Source organism: Macrotis lagotis, chromosome 1, assembly GCF_037893015.1.
Source record: "Macrotis lagotis isolate mMagLag1 chromosome 1, bilby.v1.9.chrom.fasta, whole genome shotgun sequence".
NCBI lineage: Eukaryota > Metazoa > Chordata > Mammalia > Peramelemorphia > Peramelidae > Macrotis > Macrotis lagotis.
In genome coordinates this window covers 169,814,714-169,826,993 of record NC_133658.1, presented here as the reverse complement: position 1 = coordinate 169,826,993, position 12,280 = coordinate 169,814,714, and the positions used below count along the sequence as shown (strand labels likewise).

The 12,280-nt window shown below is 38.4% G+C and overlaps 1 protein-coding gene across 3 annotated transcripts in view; it reads left to right on the top strand.

Annotated features, from left to right (window-relative positions):
• Positions 1 to 12,280, top strand: part of SLC24A3 (solute carrier family 24 member 3) — an 835,148-nt gene that overhangs the window by 81,379 nt on the left and 741,489 nt on the right. The window lies entirely within an intron of this gene.

The window sequence follows — 12,280 nt, the reverse complement described above, 5'->3', positions numbered from 1 at the left end:
GAACTGCTGGGAGGGGCAAGAGAAAGAAAGAGAGAAAGAGAAGGAGAAAAAAAAGAAAGAAAGAAAAGAAAAGAAAGAAAGAAAGAAAGAAGGAAAGAAAGAAAGAAAGAGAATGAAAAGATAAGAAAGAAGGATTCACTGGGAGAAGGGGAGAGAAAAATAAACAGAAGAAAATGGGATGGATTTGTGGTGGTCCCTGAACTATTTCTTTTTCAAAAATGTTTTAATAGTAACTCAGAAAAAGTCATGATACTTTCCTAAAGTATTTGAAGGATGTCATGAGGAAAAGAAATTATACTTCTCCCACTCATCACTTTCTTTAACTCTTCTAGGAATTCTTGATGTGTTTGAGTCTAATTAGAAGGTTTTTAAAAAAGCTTTCTTATACCTGTTTTTACATTATCTTCTCCTGAGTTTGTGTTTTGGTCTTCCCTGCCACCACAGTAAATTTTTTGTTGTTTTTGGTTTTGCTTTTTTTAAATTCGTTTTCCAGCCTCTTTTTTATTTCCACTTTTATAATTTAATATTTATTCTCATTTTGTACAAATAATTTTTTATACATAATAAAATATTCTTGTTTAAGAGTAAATGAAATACCCTGTCCCCCCATAAATATAGACTTGCTTGAGCGATAAAGTAAAGGGGAAAGAAAAAAATTAAAATTAAAAAAATAATAGTAACAATTTCAGGTATGGCCAGGTGGCACAATGGATGGAGCACCAGCTTTGGAGCCATGAGCACCTGAGCCCACATCCGGCCCTGTACACCCAACAATCACCCAGCCGTGTGACATGCAAGCCACCTGAACCCCACTGCCCTGCAAAAACCAAAAAAAAGAAAAAAAGAAAATAAAAGACCCAAAATAAACCAAAATAGTAATAATAGTAGGTGTGGCTGGGTGGCAGACAGAGCACTGGCCCTTGAGCCAGGAGCACCCGGGTCCAAATTTGGCCTCAGCCACCCAACAATCACCCTGCTATGTGGCCCCAGGCAGGCCACTTTCCAGCCTCTTAAAATTTTTTTTTTATTTATTTAAGGCAGTGGGGTTAAGTGACTTGCCCAAGATCACACAGCTAGGTAATTAAGTGCTGAGGCTGAATTTGAATTCAGGTCCTCCTGACTCCAGGGCCGGTACTCTATCCACTGCACCACTTAGCTGCCCCCTCCAGCCTCTTTTTTTAAAATTTTATGTTAAAATTGAACTTTATGCTAAAGTTGAATTCTGGGACTTGGGAGGCACTGTCCTAAGCTTCAGGATTTTATGTACAGCTGTTTTCAAAGCTAGTTCTAAGAGCCTGCAAGTCTGGGATATTTCAAAAATGGTATGATCTGGAAAGAAGAGTGTTCACTGCTCTCTCCTGGTCTTTCTTCAGGTTTTTAATTAAGAAGGACTCCTGCTCCCCTATAGCCATGGTACTAGAACTCTTCTTGGCCATAGAATTACGACCAAGTTCCCTACTCTTCTGCAGCTGCCTTGTTAGTACTCTTTATCACTTGGAAATGAGACTAGAGACTCCACTTCCTATTGACTGAACACAAGCACTAGAGCTGCCATCCATAATTGTGTTTGGACAATAGTTTTCTATAAGAGTCAGTTAAACCAGTGCAAGCCACAAATTCCCTGAAATCTCTCTCTGACCAGTTGTTTGACCCCCCTTCACTATCTCTGGGTTGAGATCCCCTTATACTGTTGTTAGCCACTAGTATCACTGTTGATTCTGTACAGAGACTCTACACGGGCCTCCACCCTTGTTGTTAAAGACCTCTCTTGCTGACCTCCTAATTTTGCTTAGGCCAGAAAAATGTCTCATTCTGAACTTTTGTTGACTCTGCTGTTCCAAAACTTGATTTGAAGCATTATTTTAAAGTTGTTTGGAGAGGAACGTTGAGAGAGTTCAGCTGGGCTGCTGCCTCTAAGCTGCCATCTTGGCTTCACCTCCCTCATTCTATGATTTCAGTATCAGAGAGTAGAGTTTGCAGTTGCCACATGCAGCTGATTTTCCAAGGCTTTTGTATAAGCTTTTGAATGTCTTATGGTTATCTGCAAGATGCGGCTGGTAGCTTGTTTTAGAGGGTATTATAAGTCTCTGGAATTGTTACTTCAGGAACAGAAAAACCTTTCTTCCCTCCCCCCATGCACTACCTCCTCTCTGTCAGATTCAATACCCAAACTGGCAAAAGCAAGATAAATTTTATTTTCTCCCTCACTTTTTGTTTCTAGTCACCTGCTTCCTTTATGAATGTTTATTCATTTCAGTGGGATCTGTCAGAGTAATAGTTTAAGGTACTAGGAACTATGAAGTGCCCATCCCAGATGGGGAGTACCTGCTGTTTGTCTTCTGAAACAGACTTGTCTTTCTTTCACGTATCATACTCATTAGTTTATTTGTTCATTCATTCATTCATTGAATAAATATCTATTGAAAGCATGCTGTTAAAAAAAGAAAGCATCCTGTGTTTAAGGTTCTTTTGGGAACACAAACTCTCAAAGCCTCAGCCTTCAGAGCATTTATATTTTAGGAGGGGAGGTATAATTAGTAATAATAATAATAACAGCATAAAAATAACACAAAAAGGTCAGTGATATGTCAGGCAAATTGTTCATACAAAGTTTCATTAAAATTCAGAGGAGAGGAAGATCATTTTTAGTGAGAGTGATCAGCAAGGGCTTCTTGGAGAAGGTGATATTTTAATTTGACCAACAAAGATTATGGGAAGGGCCTTTCAATCACAAGGAATAATATGAACGAAGATGTAGAGTTTGAATGGCACAAAGCTCTTGCAGATATCCCCAAGATTTAATCAGAAGAATTTGAGATGAGTCTAGGCACTTGAAACTTTTTTCCAATAAAAAAAGAAAGGTTACTATGGGAAGAGCAATGTTTCCTGGGTCCTTTCCAACCCCTGGGAGGTGGAGAGAGAAACAACTATAACTACCCTAGCTTTATTTAAAAGGTTAGCTAGGGAAAGCGAGGTTGTCCTAAATAGAGGGAAACCAGAAATTTCGCTGCTGGACTATTGTTTTCCAAGTCTTCAAAGTGATTTCAGCAAGGAACTTGAGAGGCAGAAAGCTGAATAATGAAATATTTACTAAATAAAGCATGCAACCACACCACTAATAACTGAACATTTTATATTTTGACTTATTTGAGTTCTGTGATTTCCAAAAGTCTCTGTGGGATTTAAACTTTTAGGAGTTTGTTCATTGTTATTATTACTCATTTCAAGATTATTTCAGCTGAGAATGAAAGACAAAGAGGTGACAACAATGAGCTTGGTGACCAAGTTCATATTTGACTCATCTGAGGTCAGAAGAAGAAGCAGGGTAAAGTAGTAGGAGGGGTTTAACTTAGATCTAGGGGAAGTTGTTCCTTCTAGTGATGATCTTTATGCAATGGAATGGGTCACTCATTTCTCTCTTGAAGGTAATTAAAAGGGGGAAAGATTTTTTTGGGGGGATGATTAAAGTGATATAAACCAACTCAGAGGAATAAAATAGAAGCCCTTTATAATCTGATCACAGTCTTAGTTTCCAAAAAGTCAGCAGAATTTGCCAGTCACTTTGCAGGTAGGTATAAGTAACTCAGGACATTTCCGGATATGTAAAGTAACTCGGTTAATGTCAGTGCAAGCAGCACAGGAAGATGGAAGATTGGAAACAAGTTGTCACCCCCCCCCCACCCTTTGCAGATGTAGAAATGGTCTGAGAGTTGCCTGAAGTCAGAAGATTCCACAATGTGGCTGAAAATAAGCCTGAAGCTTGCAGTCTTCCAATTTAGGACTTGAGGCCATGACTTGAGTGTGTTTTCATGCTTCCTGAGGATAAAGAGTATTGCAATGGTTTGAAGAATGGTCATTAATTTCATTCAGCAAATATCAGTAAAATACCCACTGTGTTCAAATTCTTTGCTAGTTAGCTAGTTAGATACAAACCCCATCTCTCCCCCAAACACTCTTCCTACATCTAGAAAAGTTGCAGTCTACTATAGAGAAGTTCTGATAGTAAAGTTTCAGTCTCCTTGAGGGATGACAATAAAGAGAAGGATATCCAATATGACTCTGACTTTTGTACAAAAACCAAGCAATTCTTGATCTTCTGGCTTAACAACATATCTTTAGACTGAACTGACTTAGTTCTCTCAAAGCATCATGAGGCAGTCATTTGTGTGGGGGATTCAGTAAAGACATTTTCTCTGCCTTTGGGGAGCTAATAATTTGGATTAAGGTATGCATGCAATTCTTTCCTAACCCTCTAGGAAAAAAAATGTACTTTAAGGCAATTCAGTGTTTAGTATGCCACTCAGCTACCTCATGAAGACATACTTGTTAGTTGTGTGATCCTGGATGAGTCACTTAATTTCAGTTTCTGAACTTTTGAAATGGATAGAAATAGTATCTATTTCATAAGGTTGTTTTGAGAATCAAGTGAGACAACATATATATATATATATATATATATGTATATATAGTTTAAAAGCCTTAATGCACTGTAGTAAGAATAAGAACAAGAACAATATTTAAATTGACTGCTTCTCTTCTATTTGGTTTGGAAGGTTATACTTAACAGAAGATTATCTTAAAGCTAGAGAAGAATAAGTTTATGTTCCTAGTGGAAGGAGTTGGTGACTTCTTATAATATGGGACAGATGTAAGATAAAACTAAGGCTGTTCCTGTTCCCAACCTATGCTGCTGGATTGCTTTGCTTGTCTTTTAAAAAAAATCTGTCGAGTTTTTTCCTACCATAAGAATCACTTTTTTGGGATGGATAGATAGCTCAAGTATTTGTTAAGTACCTACTTTGAACCAGCTACTGTACTAAATTCTGGTGATGAAAATATGAACAAATATCATCATTCTTACCCTCAAATAGTTTATGTTCTAACTGAATAAGACAATGCATAAGGAGAAGAAGGAAACATAGGAGGAGATTCTCTTGAAGGGTCAAAGCAGCTGGTGAGGAGATGAAGTCTGGAGAGTGTATGGAGTCCTGAATGAGGTAAACATAATCTGGGACTCTTATAAACTGGTGGTCTAAACTAGGGACTGGCTAAGGTTGGGAATGTCATCTCCAGAAGAACACTGTTGACAAGGACGTTTTCCTTTGGTAAAGAGAGAAGAATTGAAGTGGAAAAAGAACTCTGAGCAATCTACTAATCCTCTTTCATTAACACAATATCATGGATTAGTTTATTTGGGTGTTTTTCTTTTTGTTTCCTTTTGTTTCTGTGTTTTTTTTTTGTTGTTGTTGTTCAGGATTTGTAGGAGGGACTAAAAGTTTGGTGCCTAAAGTTTTAGGGCTTACTCAAAGATGACTTATTTTCTCTTTTACAGAGGTGAATTTGGTCAGGAATTGGTGGCATAATCAGGTTTAGGTCTAGGAAAGAGACCTACTTCCTCTTTCTTGTTATTGAACTTTTAATCAACACTTTTGTTGGGTTAGATGTGACAAAGGACATATGTCAGAGCTTCTAAGTGACTCCTACCCCTTTGCCCCTTCAGAAAATGTTCCTTATTAATCTTGCGAATTTTCTCCTCTTCTAATAGACTGAGAAGCCTGATGGTTGAAGAAATTTTTTTCTCAAATATGTAAGCTTCCTGGTAAAACTGTCTAGCATCACTTTCCAGTTACTTTTTTATTTCATTCTCTTTTGTTCAGGGAAGGCAATGAGATAGCCTCAGGCAGGTACAGGATATGACCCATATAAAGAATATTAGTTCTAAAACTGAGAAGTGGGACTAGAGGGTTTTTCCTCCCCTAATTTTCTTTTGCTCAAGAAAAAGGCTATGGCTGACAAGCAACAAAACCTCAACTTGAAAATGGGTTCGGCTTGGAGCTGAGATTCAGTACTCTGATAATGGGAGAACGTTTCTTAATTAAGCGTGAAGGCTGATGCCTGTAATTGCCATAGCAGAATTGGAATGAATTAAAGTCTGGAGGGAAAAAAAAAAGAACCCAACTCTTGCTATGCAATTCCTCAAACCAAGTTCCCCTCACCCACTTGAGATGGTTTGAAAACAAAACAAAAAAGAACAAAATTTGGAAATGGATATTGCTTTATCCTTTCAGCCCTGAGCTTCTCCTCCAATTCTAAGTAAGACATCGATGAATCCCCCTTTCTGGACCTCACTTCAATTCCTGTTTTCTTAGCTTTTTCTCTTTGTGTTTTAAGGCAATTGAGGGGAACCAGCATATGCTCCATTTAGATGTTGGCTTCTTCTCTCCCCATTGGTTCAGAGAGATCTATTTATTGGAGCTCAAATCTCAACTTCTGAACAATTGGCTGTAGTTTCCAAAGAGTGAAAAACAATAAAGAAGAAGGCTCAAATTTCAACTGAAATATCTAATGAAAAATCTCAGTTATATGACAGTGGATCCATTTCCTTCTTTTGCCTACATTATACCCTAAATTCACCATCTAGCATTAGTAAGTGGAGAAAAATCCTCTAATTCACTACTTTTGGGGGGGTAATAGTACCCTTTGGAGGAAATAAGGTAGTGCAATGGCTGTAGTACCAACTTGGAGTCAGGAAGACTCATTTCTCTGAGTTCAAATGCACTCTCAGACACTTATTTGTTATGTGACCCTAGGCAAATCACTTAATGCTGTTTGCTTCAGTTTCTTCATCTGTCAAAGGATCTGGAGAAGTAAATGGCAATTTTCTTTGCCAAAAAATCCCAAATGGGGCCAAAAATAGTTGATAATGACAGAAATGACTGAACAACTTCAAAAATACTTCCCTGAATATACATGAGAGGCTATTCTCTGAGCATTTATTACAATGTAATCTTAAGAGGTAGAGAGAGAGAGAGAGAGAGAGAGAGAGAGAGAGAGAGAGAGAGAGAGAGAGTTGGATATGGAGTCTCATGCAAACTAGCTTTATTATCTTGGGTTATCCACTAGAACTCTCTGAGTCTGTTTCCTCATCTTTAAAAATGAGGATAATAACATTTGCACTACTTTGCCCCATAGAAAGTGTTTTAAGGAAAATCCAAGAGTTTCTATGTGCCAAGTAAACCTAAACCATCAGTCACCTCAACCATTGCCTTATACTCTTGTAGAGATAACATAGGTCCAAGAGCCCAGGAATAGTAGTCCTTTCATCCTTTCCACTTCTGCTACTAGCTCACAGCCTATCATCCAAGGGAATTAATCTTTTAGGTTTTTTGGGGTTTTTTTTGCAAGGCAATGGGCTTAAGTGGCTTGCCCAAGACCACATAGCTAGGTAATTACTAAGTGTCTGAGACCAGATTTGAACCCAGGTTCTCCTGTCTCCAGGGCCGGTGCTTTATCCACTGTGCCACCTAGCTGCCCCCAAGGGAATTAATCTTGTGGAAAGGAGAATTGGCACATGTTTTTGTACAGGTACTACAATTCATATAGCCTCAGCCACCAAAACTATTTAAGATTGGGAAAGAAAGTTCTTTCTACCAGTTACTGGCACTATCAGATGGTCCAACATCTTATATGTACCTACTTATTTACATGTTATCTCATCCATTCGAATATGACCACTTTGAGTTATTTTTTAAACTTCATTTGTATCCCCACTATTTGGTGCATAGAAAATACTTGTTGATTGACTGACATTAAAGAAGATGTGTTACTTTATGCTTTGTTACCACACTTAGCATTATGGGACAATTCCCTGTGATTTGCTGCTGAAACTTCATGGATATATTGTCTCCCTTTATTAGAATGTGACCTCCTTAACAGAAGGGCCTAGCTTCCTTTTCATTTAGTAATCCCTGCCCTTAATTTGGTTCGTTGAAGATAGTAAGTAAGTACTTAATGAGTGGCTTTTCTTTCATTCATTCATCATTCTTTCATTCATTGTAAACCAATAAATCTCAACATAAGAAAATTTAGAAGTATTGAATCAAATATACCAACCTGAATTGCTTTCATTTAAATTGTCTTAGAAAGATTCTGAAGATCACCTGGCAGAATAAGAAACCAGACATTGAGATTCTTTCTTGAACTAAACTTGCAAGCATTCAAACATAACTTTGAGAGCACAACTATGATGAAATGGCCACATTGTTCAAATGCCAAGCATAAGATTGCCAAAAAGACCTGAGATTTTATTGAGAATTCAAACAGGGTAAGGGCTCACAGCATGGGAGACATACACTCAGCATGGTGTACCCTCATCAGAGAGGGTGTTGTGCTTTATGAGAAGAATTGAACTAACTCATTGGAAATGTGAGATGTGCAAGTTTAAGGGACCTAGGTCCTAGGTCACATAGACTACTTGTACCCAACCTGTGGTAGAACTTTCCAAGCTCAGATTAGTCTAATCAGCCACAGTTAGAAACAACTAATTTGACTCCAACATAGTGATGTCATTTTGATCTTCGATAATGAAGGACAAGAACTACATATTTACTATCTCACAGTTGACTGAAAGATGTAAGGAATATAAAATCCTATAGGACTTATAGTTTGCTGATTGCCAAAAAATATCAAAAATTTACCCACAACAAAACCAAATAGGCCTGGTAAATTAAAACATTGCCTTATAGTCCATTTTATTCTCCCATTCAGATTATCAAGATCGTTCAAGGTTACATGGAAGATATGACTATAGAAATAACCCAGTTCAATGATCCTTTCATAATTAACATCAGATAATTAAAAAATGGATGTGGTTTGCTTTTAAATCTGCAGTTCTTAGTGCACTGCCAAATGCATGTTGTTGTTCAATTGTTTCAATAATGTCTGATTCTTCATGATTCCATTTTGGGATTTTCTTGGCAAAGATCCTGCTATGGTTTGTCATTTCTTTCCTCCAGCTCATTTTACAGATGAGAAAACTGAGGTGAGCAGAATTGAGTTACTTTCTCAGGGTTATACAAATAGTAGTGTCTGAGGGTAAATTTGAACTCAGACCTTCTTCCAGGCCCAAGACTCTTTCCAAGTTCCTTCCTTGTGTATAGTAAGCATTTAAATGGTTAATGTCTGATTTGCCAAAAGTTTTAGCTATCACACTAGAGTCTAGCATGATGGGGACTCAGTAGATGATGAAATACTCGAGATGTATTAGTTTGTGGAACATTGCAGAAGTTCCTGGAAGAGATCTTTAATTACTCATTGGACTGTCCATCCACAGAAAAAAGACTAAATGGATGAAGAATGTCTATTGCTCATATTTTTAACATACATATAAATATACACTCTATAGAACTTGTCTAATATTTTATCTGGAGATACTAGATGTAGACAGTGAGCTGAGCAAAGGAGGAGAGCAGGCTAAACACCTTTTGGGAAAGTGCTTTTACTGACTGAAGTTTTCCATTATAGCAAAGGCCCATCTTTTCAATTCACATATTTCATCAGTTTTGCAGTTTGGCATCAAAATCTTAATCAGTGCTCTCCCTGATCGACAAAGATGAACATTTCACACAGAGGACCAAAGAAAGGCTATGGGTGTGTGAATATGCCACAACTTAGAACGAATGAGGAATGCCAAATGAGAATAGGATAAAAAAAAATTATCAAGGCCTCTTATGACTTAAACTGTGAAATGGTCACATGTCATAAACAAGGGTATGATGAATGGACAGCCATGATAATTTTCTGGTAAAACCTTGTGATTTAGGGAAAAATCAAGGGAGTCCTTCAGTATTTTGGGAGGATCCCTAGGGGCAAATTTTGAGAGGCCTTGGATAAGAGAAGAACAGGGTGGGTAGATATGGCTAAGGTGCCTAAATTAATGTAAGCCCCAGATCCATTTAAGGATTTGTGCAGTCTCTATAGAAACTAAACTGCCACATATGTTTATAAATGTTATTAAGTGACTTGTTCTAACAATAATATAATTATAACTGCTAATGTTTATGTAGCATTTTAAAATTGGCAAAAAAGTTTGATACATTATCTCACTTGAGCTTCAGAACAACCTGCTCAGGTTCCTCATCCCCATTTTACAGATGATAAAACTGAGGTTCAAAAAATTGTCATTTAACTGGAACCCATAAAGATTAAGAGTAGTAATTTACAAATGAGAAAACAGTCTCAGAGAGGTCATAATGACTTGATCACATTCACAGGTTCAGTCAGTCAGTGTCTGAGATGAAATATATAGCTGGGTCTTCCTGACCTCACATCCAACCCTCTTGGATAGGCAGGCAGTCAGGAAAAATTTATTAAGCTCCCACTATGTTCTGGATACTATGCTAAGCCCTGGAAATACAAAAAGGGCTGAAAAAGAGACCCTGCCCTTATGGGGAAAATAATAAGCAAACAAATATGTGTAAACAAGCTATAGAAATAAATAGTATACATAGGAAATGATTAAGAGAGAGAGAAGACACAAGAATTAAGAGAGATTGGGAAAGGCTTCCTGTAAAAGAGGGGACTTTAGTGGGGACTTAAAAGAAGTCAGGAAAATCAGTAGGTAAAGAGGAGGAGAAAAGGGTTCCTGGCATGGGGTGGGGGGAGAGCAGCTAGAGAAAATGCCAGGAACCAAGGGATATAGAGAGTATCATGGTTGTGGAACAGTCAGAAGGTCTGTGTTACTGGATAAAAAGTACATGATGGGGAGTAAGGTGTTAGAAGACTAAAAAGGTGGAGGGAAGGGGAGGGCTAGATTATGAAGTGCTTTGAAAGCCAACAAGGCATTTTGTTTCTGCTTCTAGAGGCAATAAGGAACCACTGGAGTTTAGTCTCTTTGTGTGTGTGTGTGTGTGTGTGTGTGAGAGAGAGACAGAGATACACACACACACACACACACACACACACACAGAGAGAGAGAGAGAGAGAGAGAGAGAGAGAGAGAGAGAGAGAGAGAGAGAGAATGGGCTTATGCTTTAGGAAAATCACTAGTAATTTTGACCAAATGACTGGAGTAGGCAGAGACTTGAGGCAGGCTGGCCCACCAACAAGGTTATTGCAGTAATCAAGGCATGAGGTAAAGGCCTGCACAAGGGTGGTAGTAGTGTCAGAGGAGATAGGAGGGTTATATGAGGTGAAGTCATCAGGCCTTGGCAGCAGATTAGTAATGGGGCTGACAGATACAGAAAAGAAGAGGATAACTCCAAGGTTGGGAGCCTGAGAAACTAGAAGAATGGCGATGTCTTCTATTTGAATAATAGGGAAGGTACGAAAGAGGAAGGGTTTGAGGAAAATAAAATGAGATTTTTTTTTGGACATATTAATTTAAGATGTCTATTGGGAACTCTCCTGGAGCACTGAATTAAGAGCTATATTTTTTTTTTATTGTGTTTCTGGTTTTCTTCAGTACCTTTTAAAAATCAGATAGCCTTCCCAGGCTTCAGTTTTCTCTCATGCAAAAGAGGAACCTGTGATACAGGACTTTATTTCCATTTCCCAAAAATTTTGGGAGCTCTATCAGAATGGTAGTCATGAAGATTAAGTAGCACCTTTCCAGTCTGGACACCTTTAAGGGAGCAGATTCTTCTCAAAAGAATCATTAACTCGCCCAGCATTGAGGGTAGGAAAGATCATGCTTACTTCATCTGTTGTATTGAGAGGACCTGAAAGTGTTAATGCACTTTGCTGAAGTGAGTAAGCTACTCCCACTCCTTCTCTATCCTCGGACCCAGGCCAGTATTTTGGAATTCTTTGGAGACAGGTGTTTCACACAGGGAAAATACCATTATTCTTATCAGGATGTATTATTGTCTCCTTGAGCCAAGTTGTCTGTTCAGACACCTGCCAGCTTGGGCCTAGGAGCCCCAGGCTGGATTCTCAGAGTGATACAGAGGTGTAGCAGGTCGATTGGCTATCAAAACTCTATTCACAGAGTTGTTGCATTATTTGATGGCATCCTGTTGGAGAGAAAGGCAGGAACAGCTTTGTAATGGAAACTTGGCACTGTATGCATTTTTTTTTTATTACATGTGGCCTGAGCTCTTGGTTGAGAAATGTGCCTTCATTTTGCTTATAATAGATACTCTACTCTCTCTGAACAAGACTTTCTTTCTCCTCTCCAAGTCTAAAATCATATAGGTTGCATATGCCACTGACATATGAACATGTACCCCTTTGTTACCTCCCCTCCTCTTCCATATCTAATTTTACCCCCCCTTCCCCCCAGCTAATTAGGCCAACATGCAATTTCCAGGGCCTGGAGATGCCCAAGCCAAGAATGCCATGGATCAGGGCCAAATGTTTTTGTTGACATTGCTAAAGCGGAGCTTCATGTAGCAGGATCTTCTAAAAAGCTGCGAACTTAGAACTAACTGGAAAGATGAGAACAGAATGATTCTCAAGAATCTTCTGCAAGAACTGCAAGGAAGCCCAAGCCCAAACACAC